Raw genomic sequence first — 18977 nt, forward strand, 5'->3', positions numbered from 1 at the left:
TAGTTATAGCTAAGTAAAGAGTCAATAATTGTAAGTGGTTAACCCGCATTTAATGATGGGACCACAGTTAGTTACAAATGGGTCATGGTATTAGATAGATGGTATTAATAAGAACCATGGTCTTTCCCCATGGTATTGCATGTATGAATCCTATATAAAGGATAGAGACTCCCTGTGAGGAGCATCGTGTCTTATTTTCTAATCGAGCTCAGCTCTATTTGAGGTTGCCCCCTCGAAGAGGCAAGTGAACCTTGCTTTCTGAATAATAAAATACTTGCTATTATTGCTCTTGTTCTATGTTTTGGGTATATTTCTTTGCATATTTGGTATTCTGGTATCGTCTTGCGGGTTAAGAGCATAACAACAACATATTAATCATGGGTTTCCTGCAGAAGGAAGTATGCATGATGGTGCATATCATCCCAAGGATAATTAGGGTTGTTCATGGATTCCATGATGTCTTCATCGAAATGAATGATGGGAGGACGGGAGGAAGAGGGACCATACGATGAAGAGGAACTACCTAGGTCATATTCGTGAGAGACAAGGCTCACTTGTGCATCATCAGAAGGGTTGGACAAATGACTAGTAGATGTGCCATCTACCAATGTTAAGACCAAATTGTTCTCCGAAGAAGGTTCAAAAGAATCACAACAGGAAAATCCTAAAGAGTCTGAATAGATATATCCCATGGATGATGATAAGTCAATAATAAGGACTGAACTATCCATCATCTCAACATCAGGAGGGGGAATCACGATGGTGAGTTGAGAGATGTGTTTTCCTGGCAAAGCATTAGGGCCAAGACCCATAGGTTGATGGGAAGTACAATCACTATGAGAAGCATCAGACTCACGAAGGAATTGAAGTGTAGCATGAAAATATTTGAGATGGGGACAATTATGGGAATAATTTCCATAATTATCACACAAAGCACAAGGGTGATTTTTGCTTAAGTTTTTGTTCTTCTTGGTGGACTCAGGTAAGATAATGTGGACTTCGAGAATGTTAGGGTCGGGAACAATATCAGAGACCACATTATTAATGTGAGAAAGCTCAAGACAATTATTAGTGGTGTGCCTAACAACATCACACAAAGAACATGGGAGAGAAGGCTTAGATGGCTTGGGAGGAGTGGGATTTGCTTGGGATGCCTTCTCTTTGTTTCCTTTTTTCTGGGATTTTCCTCCCTCACCAGATATGTTCACAGTAGGAGTGGCCTCCTATTGAGATTTTTGTGGAACTAAAGCAAAGGAAGGGGAGGGAGCAACGGGTTGAACTAGAGTCAAAGTTGTATAAGGTTTGAGTTGATTGGGGGGGTTTTCACGTGAGGATAAATGTACCATATAAGGATCCCCAAGGTGATGTTAGGAAGACTCAAGGTGGCCATTATAGTGGTAGAAAAGATTCCCAGTGGTAGGAATAACAAAGGTATATTATTGGAGGGATAATGACCTAGAGGAACTGCTCCTAGATGGAGACAGACCTGGAGGAACAGTTCCTAATTGGAAATGACTAGGAGAGATATTAGCATGAGGGAATTGGCCTAGAGGAATGGTACTTGAAGGAGGAGTTCAGTCTTGAGAAGGGGGTTGTGGAGGATATGGATGCTAATAATATGTATGAGACTACTTGTTAATGGCTTTTGATGCTTGAAGCATGCAAACAGTTGAAGAGCTAGGCTCTGAAGGGGTAGGAGGTGGCCCATAATAAGCCCCAAGCAATGTGGAATATTTATAGAATCCAGGGGAAACATCAGTTAGGGAAGGGGTGGTCTTATTTCCATTCATAAATGGGATAGTGGATACATGATATTTCCATTATAATTGAAAAACATCTTGCAAAAGACAAAGGATCTGATAACTAACATGGAATATGTGTAACTATGACCCAACAATATGTTATAATATAAAGGGGCATCAATGACTTTGACATCAATCAAGACCGCCTTACCAACAATAGTGATGGGGCAGTTGCGATATAAACTGAGGGGCTGCGAGGGGTGACCATCCCAAGAAATAAGAGTGATAGTGGATGGTGACAATTTAGGGGAACTAAGTTTCTTCTAGACACTAGAGTCCATCACACAGGTGGAGGTGCCTTCGTCTATTATACATCTTTGAACAATGGCATTTTTATGGAGACTGGTATATGAAAGGAAATGGATGAAGATGATCGGGGTGTTATGCTTTATCAACATCAAAGATGATCATACAATCTTTAGAGGGATCCATAGCACCCAAAGCAGATACTAGAGCTTCCCATTAGGATGGGCATGTTTGGAGGACTTCTAGTGTTGCAATGGTGGCATGAGACTACGCTAAGTCATATACTATAGTATATGTATGGGTGGATTTAAAAGAAGTAGAATTTTGACATAATTTATCTTTGGGGATCTTAAGGTGAAACATTACCTTAGGCTGAGAGATCTATAAGGTTCCATTTGGTGACAGAAGGGACTCAGTGGAAACTTTGGGTTGGGAATCAGTTGTTGGCTTATCAAGAGACTTTTCATATTGGTGCAACCGATTCTAGAGGTTGATTTATTTGGAATCCATCATGAGGATCTAGTATTTATTTTTTCTAGATTATGAAGGTTGGGGTTTTGCAGCACTCTGGGTGGGTTGGGAAGACCCATATCCTTGATGAGGAAATGGATTAGTAAGCACTTCTGGTTGCGATGAAGATGAAGGAGGAGGTGGATCCATAAGCTAAGGTCCTCTAGAGGAAAATTTTTGAGCTTCCCATGTCTGGCACATCTGAGGTAAAAAGGGACATTCATGAGTATAACGGCCAAAAACTCTGCAACAAGCACAAGGTTTATTAGTTCTAAGAGCCTTCTTCTGCTTGCGTTGTCCATCCTATTGCGGGGTTGCAAGATTAGGCTAGTCACCCTTAGGGGCATTAGGTTTTTGACCTTGATTTCCTTAGTTACCTTGAGGTTGTTGATTCTGGTTACCCTTCCCCTTATTTTGTCTCTTTGGGTTACAGGGATTGGTAGTACTCTGTTGAACATACACTTGATTCTGTGGAGGCGGTTTTGGTTGAGGTAGAGGAGATGGAGGCATGGAAGGTTGAGGCACTGGTGTCGATCAAGCTAGAGAACTAGGCAGCGCATAAGGATATTAAGGAGTCGAGAAAATATTTTGATAATGAGGTTGAGAAATTTTTGGCCCTGGCATTGACTGATATATATGGGAAAATTCATATGATGTGCTTGTACCTTGATAGGAGTTGAAACACAACAAATCAGGAGGGGCATAGGTGTAAGCAGAACTAGTCCCCCTTGGCATTGACCATAACTCATAGGAGGTTGAGGATATGGTGATAGTTGAGGGTGGGAAAGATATCCAACGATACCATCAGTAGCATGAGATGCCTCTATTGCATTGGCAGCACTAGGCCAAGTCAACTCAGGGAGGAAAGGATAAACATAACCTGACTAGGCATATATCATATCATATTTTAAGGCTATATGGAGAGCTTCTTCTTCAGTCTAAGGGAAGTGAGAGATGACATATTTACCTATGGGAGACAAAAGGGTTCTCAAAAACAAATCCATATATACACGGTCTTCAAACTTAGGGGCTCTACACATGCTCCTCCTTCTACGTCATTTTATACGTGGTCAGAAAGATGGGTGGCAGAAGTTTGACAAAAAGAGGTCAATAGTTCGATACCTGTGTCGTATCGGAGAGGTAACTAAAAAAATGAAATGAAATCTTTGGAGAAAGTCGCAAAGGTAGAATGAGAGGCATGTGATTATTCCACATACCATTTGGCAACAACTCTAGTTAGGGTGCGCTGGAAGAGACGAAGATGAATGGAATCTTCGATAATGAAATTGGATGAACATAACATATGAAAAGAGAAAACATGATTGGTGGGGTATTTTCCAAGATTACCTTCAAACTTAGGAATGTGTGATGGGTGTTTGGTGGGCATAGGAGTCCATTTCTAGCTATGGAGAAGATGATCATTGATGAGCTAGCTTAAATAAAGTAGGGTCAAACTAGCCATATAGGGAAGCAAGAGGGGAATGGTGGCCATAGTTGAAGAGGTTCCACTTGTGGATTTACCTTGGTTAAGACCTTGGTTACCACCTAGGTTTCCACCACCCACATTAGTGCCTAACATGGTGGCAACATGGGGTTGGGAATATGTGGAATCAGAGGAAGAACTAGAAGAATCTGAAGAACTACATTCGGTATGGGGACTAAATGGAGGACTTGGAGGATGGGTTAAAACTCGACAAGTAGGAGGAATATGTCTGAAAGGAAACTAGGGGTGAATGCCATGAAGTCTCTATGACAGACGCCTAGGGGGTGCAATGGTGTCAAGAAAAATATGGCTCAATAGGCTAAAGGGTGATAGGAGAAAAGAGTAACAAACAACAAGAAAATACCTAGTGAAGTGGTGTTAAGTGTAAGCTAACTATAATGATATGCTTCTCTAATTCAAGCATACACATCCTATCAAAGAAAAAATGACCGCTAGCTTAAAAGTGATCTAAATCCTCAAGCAAGTCCTAGTTATTTTGTTTTAGATGACCTCCCAAGAGACTTCTTACTTAACAGAATCTTATCCTTGAAAGCAAATCTTTCTAGAGAAAGGTGGGGTAGAGGACCAACTTCCTTCCCATAGCCATTCCTATAGGGTGTTTTCCTAAGATTGGCCACTAAGGTTATATTCATCCCATGGGGGCAGTCAAGTCTTGAGCTTCTTAGTGATCAACCACCACATGGAATTCCCTACCATAAGTTTGGTAGCCCTGAGGACAACCGTTGGCACCATGATCTTGCTTAACTCCCTCTGAATCGGGTTTCTAACGCGCTCTGGTTTTTTACTATGCGATGGTGAATGATTTTAATCTCCCTAATATGTAAAATTTATATGTATCAATGTAAGTGATCAATATGTGTTATTGGAAACCTATCCCGTTGATCCTACACCTAAATACAAAGATTGTTTTGGTCATGGTTCCCAAGTGGGCTTAATCTATGTGAGTAAAATTATTAATGTGGATTGTTTCAAGTCTTGGCTTGGTGGTGATAACCAAGCTCATGTTCACTTAGGGTGTCCATGTGTTAAAAATGTGTCAAGTGGATGAGTTAATTAAGCATGTTTTGATGATGCTAATGTTTCTGAAAATGAAGTGCATAAACTGTAAATAGTATTGAAAATGAATAGTAAAATAAATAGCAAACTGAAGCACACAACCCCCACCCAAGAAGGAAATCAAGCAGCAAGAGAAAAGAGGGAAAAAAAAGCAACACAAGGACACACAAAATGGCCAAAATATTCAATGTCTAAGGGACTAGGATCTAAAGGAAAAAATCTCTTGAAAATGGTACAAAAAACTAGCAAAAACCAGAGTTGAAAATGTTGGAAGAAGGCTGGCTAGAAGCCACAAAAGGAAGGATACACAAGGGAATCTTGAGGGGGAAGGGAAACACAACATTATAAATGGAATAAACTGTTGTAAGAACCTATCTAAAAGGACTACAAAATAATGAACAAAACACTGAAAAACAGTGGTTAAAAATGTTGCACACTACACTCCTCAACTCAGCAATTATCTCCCTAAACGATGGAGGGGTTTTCCTTCCTCAATGAGAAACTACTAAGTGGGTCAAGGCCTAGAGGTTACTTAGGAAATAACATAAACCATTCCTAGAACGCATGCAATAGTCTCAGAAAAATCTGGAAAAACTGATTTTTTTTTTTTGAAAAAATGTATAGCGCATAAACTGACCTGGAAAGTGTGTTGGGCACTATTTTTGGGCTAAAAAGTGTATTGGACGCAGAACAAGGGCCAAAAATTGTGCTTTGTTCATGCTTCTCTTGCTCATCAGATCTAACACAGATTGTGTCAGCTCTTACTCAATTGTTACTTGTGACCTAAAGAAAGATGAGAAACCCCAACAAAAGTGGAAAAATTTCCAGAAAATAGAAGAAAATTAGAAATTTCGAGGAATGAAAATTCTAAAGAAACACTGAAAATAGCTAAAACAACAATAAAAAAGGTTGTAAATCACTACACCAGTGGAGTCGTCATTTGTTAGCGTAAATTTTTTGGGGAAGTGTACCAAAATACCTTACTTAAGTTATAGGTGACTTAGAACCCTAACAACAAAAGGTGATTTCTTTTATGCTTCATAACTACAATAAAACATGTTAAAAAACCTTGCAACACAATAGATCTTGCAAACAGAAACATATAACAACATAAAATAGAAGTGCAATAACCTAATGGAGGACTAATCAAATGATAATTTTATTAATGAATAAACTTGGTGATGAGAAATTACAACATGAGTCTGCAGTTCCCCCTCCTGGGATGGGTGCTTTTCTTGTCCTTATGCTTCAGCAATGTGCTTCTCTCTCTCTATTTACAATGGGTAGAAAAAACAAAATGGTGCTTTAACTCAAGTGGGAGCTCAAATTCTATGAGACGATAATGTTGATGATGAAAATGTTCATGGTGAAGAATGAATAGAAAACCCTCTATTTATAACAAAGTATTGAGCCAACTTAGGAACTGGAAAATAATAAAATACTATTGTCTAAATCAAAATCTGGCCATATACATTATTATAATTTTTTAGAGGGGAAAGATATTCAAAATGGTCAAATATGTTTATTTAGAAAGTGGTTGAAGAAATTAACAAATAAAAATGATTTATTAATCATTTTTTGATAATTAGGGAAAATATGGATTTGAAATAATTATTAAATAATGATTTAACAATTATCTCAAAAGGAAAATATAGAATAAATAAGGAATAAAAAATAAATAGTGATTGATTTAATTATTCCAAGGTGATTTAGTCATAAGTGAAAATAAATAACTATCAAATAATAATATCTAGAAAATATTAAATAAATAATTATTTATTTAATTATTCTCATGGGGTTTTTGGATTTTAATGAGAAATAATTTAGGAAAATTTTTTTACTAAATTATTTCATATTGTAAAAGTGGGATTACCATGGTAAAATTAATCCTACATGGTTTATTTTGATCCACCTAGTAAGAAATGGTTAGGTGATCATTTTTTGGGTGATAACACATATCGTGCTACAACCCAAGCCAATGGCTGATTAGCTTGGCTGGGTTGATTAGAGGGTTAACCTTGTATAGCCATAATGTGTTGTAGAATCACATCCCATAGTTTTTGGATTCACCTTTTCAGATTTATGTTTGGGAATGAGTACCTTGAAATGTTCGAGTATTTTTTGGGAGGGTGAAGTTTGTACCTAAATAGCCTCAAAATGAGGTAATCATGAAATTAATATTGAAAATGGTGGATATGGAATGTTGGTTATTTAAGTTCCTAAGGGTTATGTTTGGAATGTTTTTTCACGTTGATTTGAGTTGTATACAAAACACTCAGGATCAAAGACATGAGGTGTGAAATTCCTATCCAGGTTACTCCAGGTATGTCTCCTTAACGAAGCCAAAATGTGAATGTGTATATTATGGAGTATGCGCTAATACATTCAAATAAAATATATGCATGTACAATGAGTGAAATGCCTAGAATTAGTGTGTTATGCTTCACAGTTGGTTTGGTTTTTCATTGTAACAAGTGGTGAGTATGACGACTATGAGATGTGGAACAGTGAGAAAAGTTATAAACAGTGGCATCGCTAGGTGGAAATAACAAAAAATGAATTGAGACCTTATCCACCACAAAAATATGAATAAATGTAATTCTACCTAGGGAAATAACTCAATTCATCCCCACACGAGATGTTAGGGCCCCAGAGTTACACTAGGATGTTTTGTAGTGCAAATCATAGGAACATCTAAGTGTGATCTTATTTGCTACTATGTTAAATATATTTAGTTTAATTCAGTGATATGGACTCTATTATTATCAAATATTGCCTAGTGTGTTTTATTTACTTCTAGATACAATACTTTAGGCTTAAACATTACCAAAGGAGTGTTGATGACTCAAATGCAAGCAAAATAAAATCGTATATTTATGTTGTTGTTGTTGTTGTAAATGTGCCATTTTGAAATGATTGTGTAATTCTTTCTTCAACTTAGTTAATGTTACAAATTTTAAGTTGAAGTTCAAGGTTCAAATACTTTCTTTTCTCCTATAATGTTTCTCAATAAAGTAAAGAACATGAAGAATTCATTACAACCATTAAATGAAATCTTTGTGCACATGTAAATTTCTCTGTGTTAAATGTAGGTAACTGAATCAAAACATATTAATATTATAATAACCTTGAAAATTTGTCACAATATTCACATTTAATTTTTGCCATGTGTTCTTCAAATAAATAACCAAAATTATGCATGAACGATATTCAAATTTAGCTCTAATTTTTGTAAAGTTAGCAATCTGTTTGGAATCAGGGTTAGGGGAAAAACTATCAAACATTAAATGTAATTATTTTGCGATGCATTTCAACTATTCCTATGTTAGAGCATTCATGTCCCTTGGGTTTGACATGAAGAGTTTAAAATATGGAAGATGGATTAAAAGGAAAGAACATATCATAACAAATTTAAAGGAGAAATTAAGAATTCCTTTAAATCAGTTAAAACCTGGTGGGTAGCTGAGCAATTAAGAATTCAACCACTAGAATACACAAAATTTTGAAAATTTTCATTTCTTGTAAAACCATTGTAAAAAATATCAAAGAAGACAATATACTCTTCAAACAATGTTCATAAACCTTGTAAACCTAAAATAAACCATCATGCTAATGCTCAAATTTATTTCAATTAAAAAATTCCATACAATTCACATAACAGATCAGGTTTACAACTCAAAATTCCATGAAAATTGCATAAAACTATATTCATATGTAGAAAACTTCAAAATATGAAATGGGTATGAGAAAATACATAATAAGAAGGGGTATATAGACGAAGAGTTACTTCATAATTCTTCCTTATAATAGTTGTAAGACCTCCCAACAATTCACCAAACTTTTTGATAAAGTTTCCCTACAACCCCAAGACTTATCCCTAAATTTACAAAAATGAGGCATATATATAGGCGCTCAAGAACTTAGACCACAACCTAATATCACTAGTGGTATTTGCAAGACCACCAAAATTTGCTACAAAATTTCTAGTTGTACTATAACTAACTTCTTCTAGAAGTTTCTTGAAGGATCTATTGTTTGTGTGGTGGAGCCCTTTAGATATGTCTTTAATAGCTCTTCATTCTCTCCTAGCTTGGCTGTAAACTAAGCCCCCTCTCTCTCTTCTTCTTGCGTGCTGCCTATATTGGGTGCAATTGTGGGTACACTACCGATGGTGTCATTGCTAATGTTGATGGTCGAGTTGCTACAGTTGCACCTATTGTTGTGTTTGTTGTTGTGGTGGGCATTCAAGCTCGAGAATTATTTTGTTGAAATATCCTTTGACTCTAGTGTGAATTCCCTTCAAATGGTTGATCTATACACTTCCAATATGCTCTTGAATTCTTTTCCTACTAGAACACCGCATGATCATGTGTCTACTATTGTTCTTTCCATGGTCATGATGGGTTGATAGTTCACCATCCCGTGGTCCTTGAAAAGGTCTTTGAGCAAAAGCTCAAAATGTTCTTTATACAGGTCGACAATATTGTTCTCTTGTGATGCATGGTTTTCCTATTCAAAGTCCTTTTGATTCTCCTTGATGACCTTTAAATTATTTCTAAAATGATATTTGGGGTACAAGTTTCCATGTTGATCCAATAAGTGTGGGGGGGGGGGGGGGGGGCAATTTCTTTTGTAAAAATTTTCACACCTACTTTTAAACTCTTGTATTTCCTTAATCATGTTGTATCCTTTCCCTTCTACCTAGATACCAACGCATTTTTCCTCTTTAGTTGGATAGCCCTATCTACTAAATGTGAATGATAAAGATTCAACTTTATGACGTATTTCGTCATATGATTAGGAAAATATACGACTATTCTTGCTTTGCCTGAGGTCTTCAAAATGATTTCTTTGTGAATATCTATGTTTCTATGGGCCACCTTGAAAATTTCAATCTTCTCCAATATCAACTCCAAATGCCCCCAATTTTTATTTACTAGCCTTCTAATCTTTTCCGAAATGATATTTTTCACTTTTTTTGAAAGAGGGTTTGTTGCAGTGCTCTCCTCCTCAGAGCATCAACTGAATCTCCAATTTTCTTATATATTCCTTTACTCGACAATGTCCTGACTCAATTATTTTTAGTTTCTATCTTAGATTTGAAATTTAAGACCATGTCTCTTTGACATCCTCCAGCATGGTCCAAGATCCTATCTTTTCAACTAGAGTACTAATGAATCTTATCAATTCAACTACTGACACAAGCAGACCCCAGGTATTGATGTTTCCATTGGGGAAATAGGTTTCTTCGTCCTTCACCCTTTCGTCTGCATGACTTTTTATGGATGAAGAGCTCAATTTTCAAGATAAAAGGAGATAGATTCAAGGTCTTGAATTCAATCAAATTGAAGAATGCCATGTATCATAAGGAAAGAGGGACAAGTTTGCATCAGGGATTTTCAAAATTATAGTCTAAAAAATGATGACGTGACAGTGAGTAACATACTTAGATTTTTGTACCTAAGTGACAAAATTTTAGTAGATCATAAGTTTACTTTAGCTTCATGAAGCATCTTATAATTCTAATTCAATGGAATTGAAAATTCCTTACATTGAGGAAAATGGATTTCTTTAAAGGTGCAAACTTTTCTTCAGAGCATGAGGCCAGGGTTTAAGATGAGTAGAATTCTCTTGAAGTTTGAAGAAAATGACCCTTAACAAGAATTGTTGAACCTATTTGACTTGTAGCTTGAAATTTGGAGGGTTTTCACTCAAATCTTACCAAATTTGGTAACTTGGAGGTTACAGGTGCGCAAGTTGGAATGGATGCCACTGATACAATTTACTAAAACTAGACCCCTTGTATATTTTTATAGTAGTTAGTGCTTGAAACTTGCAAGGTTTTATTTGGGGGAGAAGGTTCAAATGAAGTCACTGATAAGCCCCAATATTACAACAAGAATTTTGCAACTCCCAAGGCTACCAACTTAAATTATCAACCTGGGGTTCGTACAATCTTAAGAGGTGTCGGCCCTATATGTGCAACATACAATGTGTCCTTCTTTATTTGATATTATGAAATTGAGTGAACATTATGAAATCAAATCCTAAACTAATTTCATAAATGGAAATGTTACTTTGAAAATAAACTAATCCTAGGCAAGAACAACAATTTGTAATTAAATCCTAAGAGCATGAAATCAAATAAATAGGCCTAATCTACTTTGTAAAAAGGCATGTCATAATTGGTGTTTATTCTTTCTCAATCATGGATTTAGAGCATATGAGTTATGATTCAAGTCTAAGATACAAAAACCAATCTTTTGGAGGACGTATGGTCAAGTTTACGCGTGTTACAAGAGGGCGCTATAGGTGAAACAAAATTGCTACAGGAGGAGATAATTCACCAAATGACCAAGTAAATCAAATGAAAATGGGATGGGACAATTTTTTTATTAAGGAGGATGTCTTAGGACTCTATTCCAAGTGGAATAACTCCAAAAAACCCCTCTTTACATGTGCTAAAAAATAGCATAAAATTAATATTGTAAAGACTAGAAATTCAAGAACTAGTGAGCTAGTTAACCTATCAAATGCCTAACCTAATGAAGTGAAAATACATTGAGGTAAAAAAAAAATTATTAACTTGAATGTTTTTATGACCTAATACAAGTGGAATAAACTCAATTAAAGCTCATTAACATATTCTAAAAGATATCATAAAATGACTTCTTTTTGCTGCAAGGGACTTCCAAAAAATCTAGATTTGTGAACTAGTAAACCAATCCAAGTAGCTCAATGATGAATATGAATTTTAAAATCTATTATAAGGATGAATCATGCCTGTGACTATAAATAACCTATAAAAAAACTCATTTAAATCATTTAACCCTATCCTATAGCAAAAGAAGCATCAATACTAAATGAAAAAATAGGAAAAACAAGAATAAGAGATGCATGTGAATAAGAAGTGAAAACAAGAAAGACAAATTGTACAAAAGGATCTGAGGCTCCTTGGATGGCAAAGCCCAAGGATACTCATAGTCCTATGAAGGATAAAAAACTTTAGGACAGTGAGGAAAATGAATGGGAAAATCTTGGAAATGATGAGTGAATGTTGGAAATGGATATGGGTGATTGATTGGAATGGCCTTGGTCCTATTGGAGCATTTGAGAAAAGTAGAAGAAAGTCCAAGTTTGACTTCTTTTGACTAGATTTTTGACAATTTTTTTCTTTTGGTGCTAACTTGTTTTTGTTGCTTGCAAAGGTTGGAGAGAACCTACATTCATTAGAGAGAGATACATGGAGAGAGAAAAAATATCTTTTCATTTTTTAATTTTTTTTCTCTTTTCTTAGGCCTACTATCTACCTCAATGAGGTTTTCAACTAGTAGGTCTGCCTAGATGCCTCAAAGGAGGTTTTCCCCTGAGATCTTTTCTTTTTCAGTTTTTTTTTCTCTTTTTCCAACCCATTGACCGCCTCATGGAGGTTTTCAATTAGTGAGCCAATCTCAGGCACCTCAAAAGAGGTTTTCACCTAAGATTTTATTCTTTTCTTTTTTTTTCCTTTTCCATTTTTTTATTTCTTTTCTCTATCCTACTCTCCTTGAAAAAGAAAAAATCTCTTTCAAGTATAGGAATATTTCCAATGGAGCCATGTGCACATCAAGATGCAAAATAAACTCATGTGTAGGTTTGAAATCTATGTTTTGTCATGTACTTGAATTTTAGAGACCAAATGCTTTGACTTTGACAATATCAAGTATTGTTGAAGAAGAGAGTGATGCTCCATCTTGTTTATTTTCTGGAACCAAATCTCAATATAGATTTGATGCCCTTGGTTCACTTTATCATTCTTCATGTCTTCTTCTACTATGACATTCAAATCTTCCTCTTTTGCAAATTATTCTCTTGAACACATGGAAGATCTGATGGAAAACATGAGGGAACTTTTGTTAGGATATTCGGACACAGGAAATAGTTAAGTTCAACTTGGTCTAGTATAGAGTTAGGTATAGAGTTAGGTAAAGTGTGTTTCTTTACCGTTGTACATTTTGTAACTTACAATCCGACGGTCACGATATGTAGTGATCCGATGGTTCACTCTCTCCTCGGTATTACCGACACTTGATCCGTGGCTTGACACCCGATTGGTCCATGAGTTCTATTTAAAGCGCATGGAGGGTCATTGTTCGGGTAATCCGTGCATGAGAGAAGCTTATGTAAATTTTCATTCTTTGATTAATAAATTGCCTGTAGTAGCCACGTTGGCGCAGGCCGTGGACTGTTTCCCTCTTTGAGGGTTTTAACCACGTCAAAAATACTGGTGTATTGATCTGTGATCTGGTTGTGAGCGGTGTCATTTTGGTGTTCTTTCTGAGGAACTTACCCTATAAATTCCTACATGGTATCAGAGCTATTTGAGGGCCGCGTCCGTTGGTGATCCAAATCTGAAGCCGGTAGAACTGCATGCGGCTGTCGTTTCCTAGATCTGCTATTTCTGACTGCTTTCGGGCCGAGAGGACTGCTCTATTGTGTTCGGAGCATCTGTTCCAGTGAGGAACCCCTTTCGTTTCACGCGAAAAGGTTTCCGGTAGCCCAATCTGCGTCATTTTTAAGATCTGGAGGTATACAGTCTTTATTTGCAGTTTACTGTTATTTTCTCTCTGCTTATTTCGGTTTCGGTTTATTTAGTTTTTTTTTAACCGGATCTACACCTTTCATTTCTGCGTATGTTCTTTGCCCTGCGACTCTGTGCGATCTGGGCAAATCAGAAACAGAAAGGAAGGATTTTTCTCATGCGTATGCTCTTTTCCCTGCACCTTAGTGTGATCTCAGAAAATCAGAAACATTGAGAAAAATATTTAGTTTTTCGGCAAAACTAACTTTGAGCCGCAAGGTTCATTTTTTTAAATATCTAGTTTTTTGGCTAAAGCTAACTTCGAGCCATAAGGTTCGTTTTCTTTGCATGTCCGTGTTGGGTTTTGTGTTTTGTGTTTTGTAGGGAAAAAGAGCTTTCTCAAGGCAAGCACGCAAACCAAGGCCCCCCCCGCTCTCTCTCTCTCTCTCTCTCTCTCTCTCTCTCTCTCTATTTTAAGAGAGTAGAGGTCTTGGGTTCAAGTCTCCATTTTTTGGGGGCGGATTTTTTCATTTCCGCACATTCGCGCACTTTTCCGGCAACTTCAACAATTTTTTTTCAAAAAACCATAACTTCTTCATCCGGAAGCCTTTTTCAGAGCCGTTTTTTTTAAAACCGCCTAATTTTTCGAGATATATCCATTGGAACACTTACTTTCAGCATCTTTAGCTTCAGTTTTTTTTAAATGGAAATTCCATGCCAAGTCATTCTTGACAGCACTAACTACTTCCAATGGATATCCTACATCGAAGATTTACTTAGAAGTAAAGGTCTCTACAGAATAGCCACAGACCAAGAGAAGAAACCAAAAGATGAAGACAAGGCTGCAAAATGGGAAAATAGACAAAATCAAGCACGTGGTTTGATAGGGATGTCTATTTCTCCTGATCTTAGATTCCATATTGCAGAACTTGAGACTCCTCATGAAGCATTGGAACAACTCACTAAAGTTTTTGGGATTAAAAATGAAATTAGAGCCCATCAACTTGAAAATGAGTTGCTTACATTGGATCGTAATAATTTTTCTTACATTGAAGATTTCTTGTCCAAATTCAAGACCCTTAGATATCTCTTGGAAGGTGTTAAGGTTAAGAAAGAAGATAGTAACCTTATTTATTCCATCCTTACTAAGTTGGGACCAGCCTACTCTGTATTTGTTTCCACCTTCCATTCTACAAGGGAAGCTTTCATCTGTCAGGGAAAAGACTACAAGGCCCCTTCCTTTGACTCTTTTTGTGATTCTTTAATAAGAGAACAAGAAAAACTCTTACACCTTGGTCTTCTTAATCTTGGAAACTCTTCCAAGAAAGCGTTAGCCGCCCAGCAGCAACCAAATTCAAAGAATCCTAAGAAGTCATATCCTAAAAAGAATGGTCCTAAGCAAACTCAGCCTCAAAATGAAAGATCATTTCAGCAAAATGATAAGACCAATAAAAACAAATGGAAGAAGACTGATAGACATTGTAACTTTTGTAATCGAGATAGCCACTTAGAATCTAAATGCTTTAAGAAGATGGAAGCCTTGGAAGCCGCAATGAAGAAACATAACATCCATGTGGAGCATTCTTCAACTTCAACTTCAACTTCATCTTCAGGAATGGCACTTTCTGCATGTCGTTGTCAATCATCTCAGTCTGGTTATGCATTAAATGTATCTTCTTCTTCTCATTCTCATGAGTGGCTCATTGATTCTGGAGCCTCTTATCACATGGCCAAAAACCAAGCCATGTTTTCTTCTTTAAATGATTGTAACACCAAAAATATATATGTTGGTGATGATAGATCTCTTAATGTTGTAGGGACTGGAACTGTTCATCTAGACAATGGTCAGTTTAATGATGTATTATGTGTTCCAACCTTATCCTGCAACCTTCTATCTGTATATCAGATAACTCATTCAGGTGAAGGTAAAATTGTTGAATTTTCACCTCATGATGTTGTAATCAAGGATCTAAAAGATCCTAAACAGATTCTAGCTACTGGTCTTGCTGATGATTCCACAAGGTTGTATAAGTTTCACAACTTTGGGTCATCAAATCTTCCCTCAGTATTTGTTGCTCATAATGATGAAGTGAGCAAACTTTGGCATGAGCGATTTGGTCACTTAAACTATCGCTCCCTTCAGCATCTATGTAAAGAAAATATGGTGACAGGTCTTCCTATGGTATCTTGCAGAGATGGTGTTTGTTCCGGATGTGTACTCGGAAAACATCATCAGGACAGTTTTGAAAAACGTGCCTCTTGGCACGCCTTAGCCCCTTTACAGCTTGTGAACAGTGATTTATGTGGTCCACTTCCTGTTGCTTCATTCTCTGGCTGCAAGTATTTCTTAACTTTCATTGATGATTTCTCCACACGCACTTGGGTATACTTCTTAAAACTCAAGAGCGAAGTATTTAACACTTTTTTGGCCTTCAAAGCCTTTGTTGAAAAACAATATGGACATCAAATTCTTAAGCTAAGAACTGATAATGGTGGAGAATATGTTAAAAACACATTCATCAACTTTTGCACCGAAAATGGAATTCAAATGCAACATACTGTTCCATACACTCCACAACAAAATGGTGTAGCTGAAAGGAAAAATCGCACCTTAAAGGAAATGGCTAATTGTATGCTGCAATCTAAAGGACTCAGTCTTAGTTTTTGGGCCGAAGCAATTAATTGTGCAAATTATATAATCAATCGCACTCCTACTAAGGTTCTAAAGAATATCACTCCAGAAGAATCTTGGAGTTCCATTAAACCAGATGTAAGTCACTTTCGTGTTTTTGGAAGTGAAGCATGGGCCCATATTCCAGATGAAAAGCATAAAGCTTTAGAACCTAAGAGTGAGAAATGTACTTTTGTTGGATATTCTGAAGATGTAAAAGGTTATAGACTTATTCCATTTAATTCCAAAAATGTTATCATTAGAAGAGATGTAAAATTTGATGAAAATGTTGGAAATAATACTGAGAGGGGGGGTGAATCAGTATTATCTGATTAATCAAACTTTTTAAATGCTCAGAAACATATACGCTACTTCAGTTAAGTGAACCAGCGTGTACACGCTACTGTGACGAAGTAAAACAGCGTATAGGAAGAAAACTCACAATTTAGTTAGCTTATTCTTCAATTAAGTGCATCAGGACATTATTCATCACATTAACAGTAAACATGTGCAGTAAAACAGAACAGATAAAAAGCCACACACATGAACACCAAGATATAAGGTGGAAACCCAATGTGGGTGAAAACCACCTGCTGCAAGTTGTCTCTATCTTTCTTTAATATGAAACTTCAGTTTACAATCTTTTGTACTGGTGCAGCCTTATACCAGTACGCAGGCTACAACCTGCAGAAGGCTTCAACCTTCTCTCGTTCTCCAAACTTCCTTGGAAGGGAGCTCCAACCCCCTTTGCTCTTGTACTAGCCAAGATACTAGTACGTAGGTGCTGACCTACAATCTTCCTTCTTTCAGATATCACTTTTCATACATTTTCAGACTTGGATATTCCTGAAGCACAACATTACAATCTGAAGACCACAAATCATTCAATTTCCACAACAGATCATTGAAGCATAAAACAACCAAACTTTGAATCACTGAACCACTGAACCCTGTCAATCACCAGTTACCAGAACACAGAGCAGACTACAGAACTCTGCAATAACAGTCAGACCCCACTGTAAACCCAAAATCAAGCTTCAAAAGATATACGCTACTTCAATGAGCAAAACCCGCGTATACACGCTCTTTTACCGAAGCCAACCTGCGTACAGATCTAAAAATAAACTTTCTCAATTTGCAGCTGTACCAGACATTAGTTAGATCCAAAACGTAACATTGCGACAATATGCAGATCTAGAAATACGCATAATCAACCATATCATGATAGTGCATTTCAAACCATTAGATCCCGATCTATCCTTAGATCTAGTCTTCCATCAACCGATGTGATCTCTCCTTGGCTTAGATCAAGCAACCCAGAACCTGCATATCAGATCTCTTTCTCTCTTAGATATTCAAGCCTTGTCGAAAGATGATTTTGCCTAATGATCTTCTTCTCCTTATATAGTCTTAGGCCTAGCTCAATACCAAGAGCCAAAACCATAGTAACACAATACCATCAACTTCAAAACTAGGGATCGACACGCCCGTCGAGACACAATGGTCCGAAATCATAGGCACAACTTCCAAGGACTAACCACCATGGACCAAAGGAACCTTTCCACATACACGCGCTTTTTATGAATCTAACTTGCGTGTACACGTGACTTGGGCTTAACGAAACGGCGTGTATGAGCTTCCTTGGTATGCTGTACTGAGATCTGTCTTCTGATTAAGTTGCCATCACCTGTACCAACCTCTGAGCACCTGTACCATCCTCTGAGTGAGTTGCCATCAAGGACAACACTTGAATCATAATGCCAACAATCTCCCCCTTTGGACTTGATGGCAACCATCACACCAAGTCACTCTCCCCCTTTGACATCAAGGGCAAAGGGCTGTGCTCCCCCTGAGGACATGCTGATATCTCTGTTTGGCTGTGCTGACTTGTGCTCCCCCTGACCGAAGGCCAGATCTGCAAAAGATGTTCTTCAACAAGAACCAAGCCTTATACATCATAAGGGACCTTCCTATCACCAAAAGACTCAATACATACATCCATACTCCCTACCAAGAGGGGACATAACAGAAACAACCAATTATATTACAGCATTCATCCCAGGCATAGTGGGGAAACCAACAAAGGCCGTTACATGACCTTGATACCATAAAAGAGATATGACAAGAGAGATACATGACATAGAGACAACAGATCTAGACCAAGACTTAGGAAAGACACCAGCAGCATCTGATTAAACATCTTGTTAGATCAGCAACCAGAATTTCTTTCTGAGCTCCTTCTCCTGAAACCAACAACCAAAACATCTGAATGCCAACAATGCTTTATGAGACTTTTGAGCTGCTCCCCCTGAACCTGTGCCTGTTGCACTCCCTGAAACTGTGCCTGAAGAATTCTGACATTCCTATTGCTGTTCAGAACTTCAGAGTTTTCCCTTGCTGTTCAGAACTTCATATACGCGTTTTATCCTGTACAAAACAGCGTATGTACGCGGATATTATTTCTGCAACAAGCGTCCAGCATACACGCGACTTACCCAGCATGAATCCGCGTGTATACGCACATATCTCTTCCGTAACCTGCGTATACCAACTTTTCTGTAGAACAAACAAACTTCAACAACAGGATGAAGCATCAACTACTCCCAGCTTTTGTCTGAGATATTCAAA

This window comes from Pinus tabuliformis, chromosome Q (assembly GCF_031772625.1).
Source record: "Pinus tabuliformis cultivar Carrire ecotype Pingquan chromosome Q, CPIR1, whole genome shotgun sequence".
Taxonomy (NCBI): Eukaryota; Viridiplantae; Streptophyta; class Pinopsida; order Pinales; family Pinaceae; genus Pinus; species Pinus tabuliformis.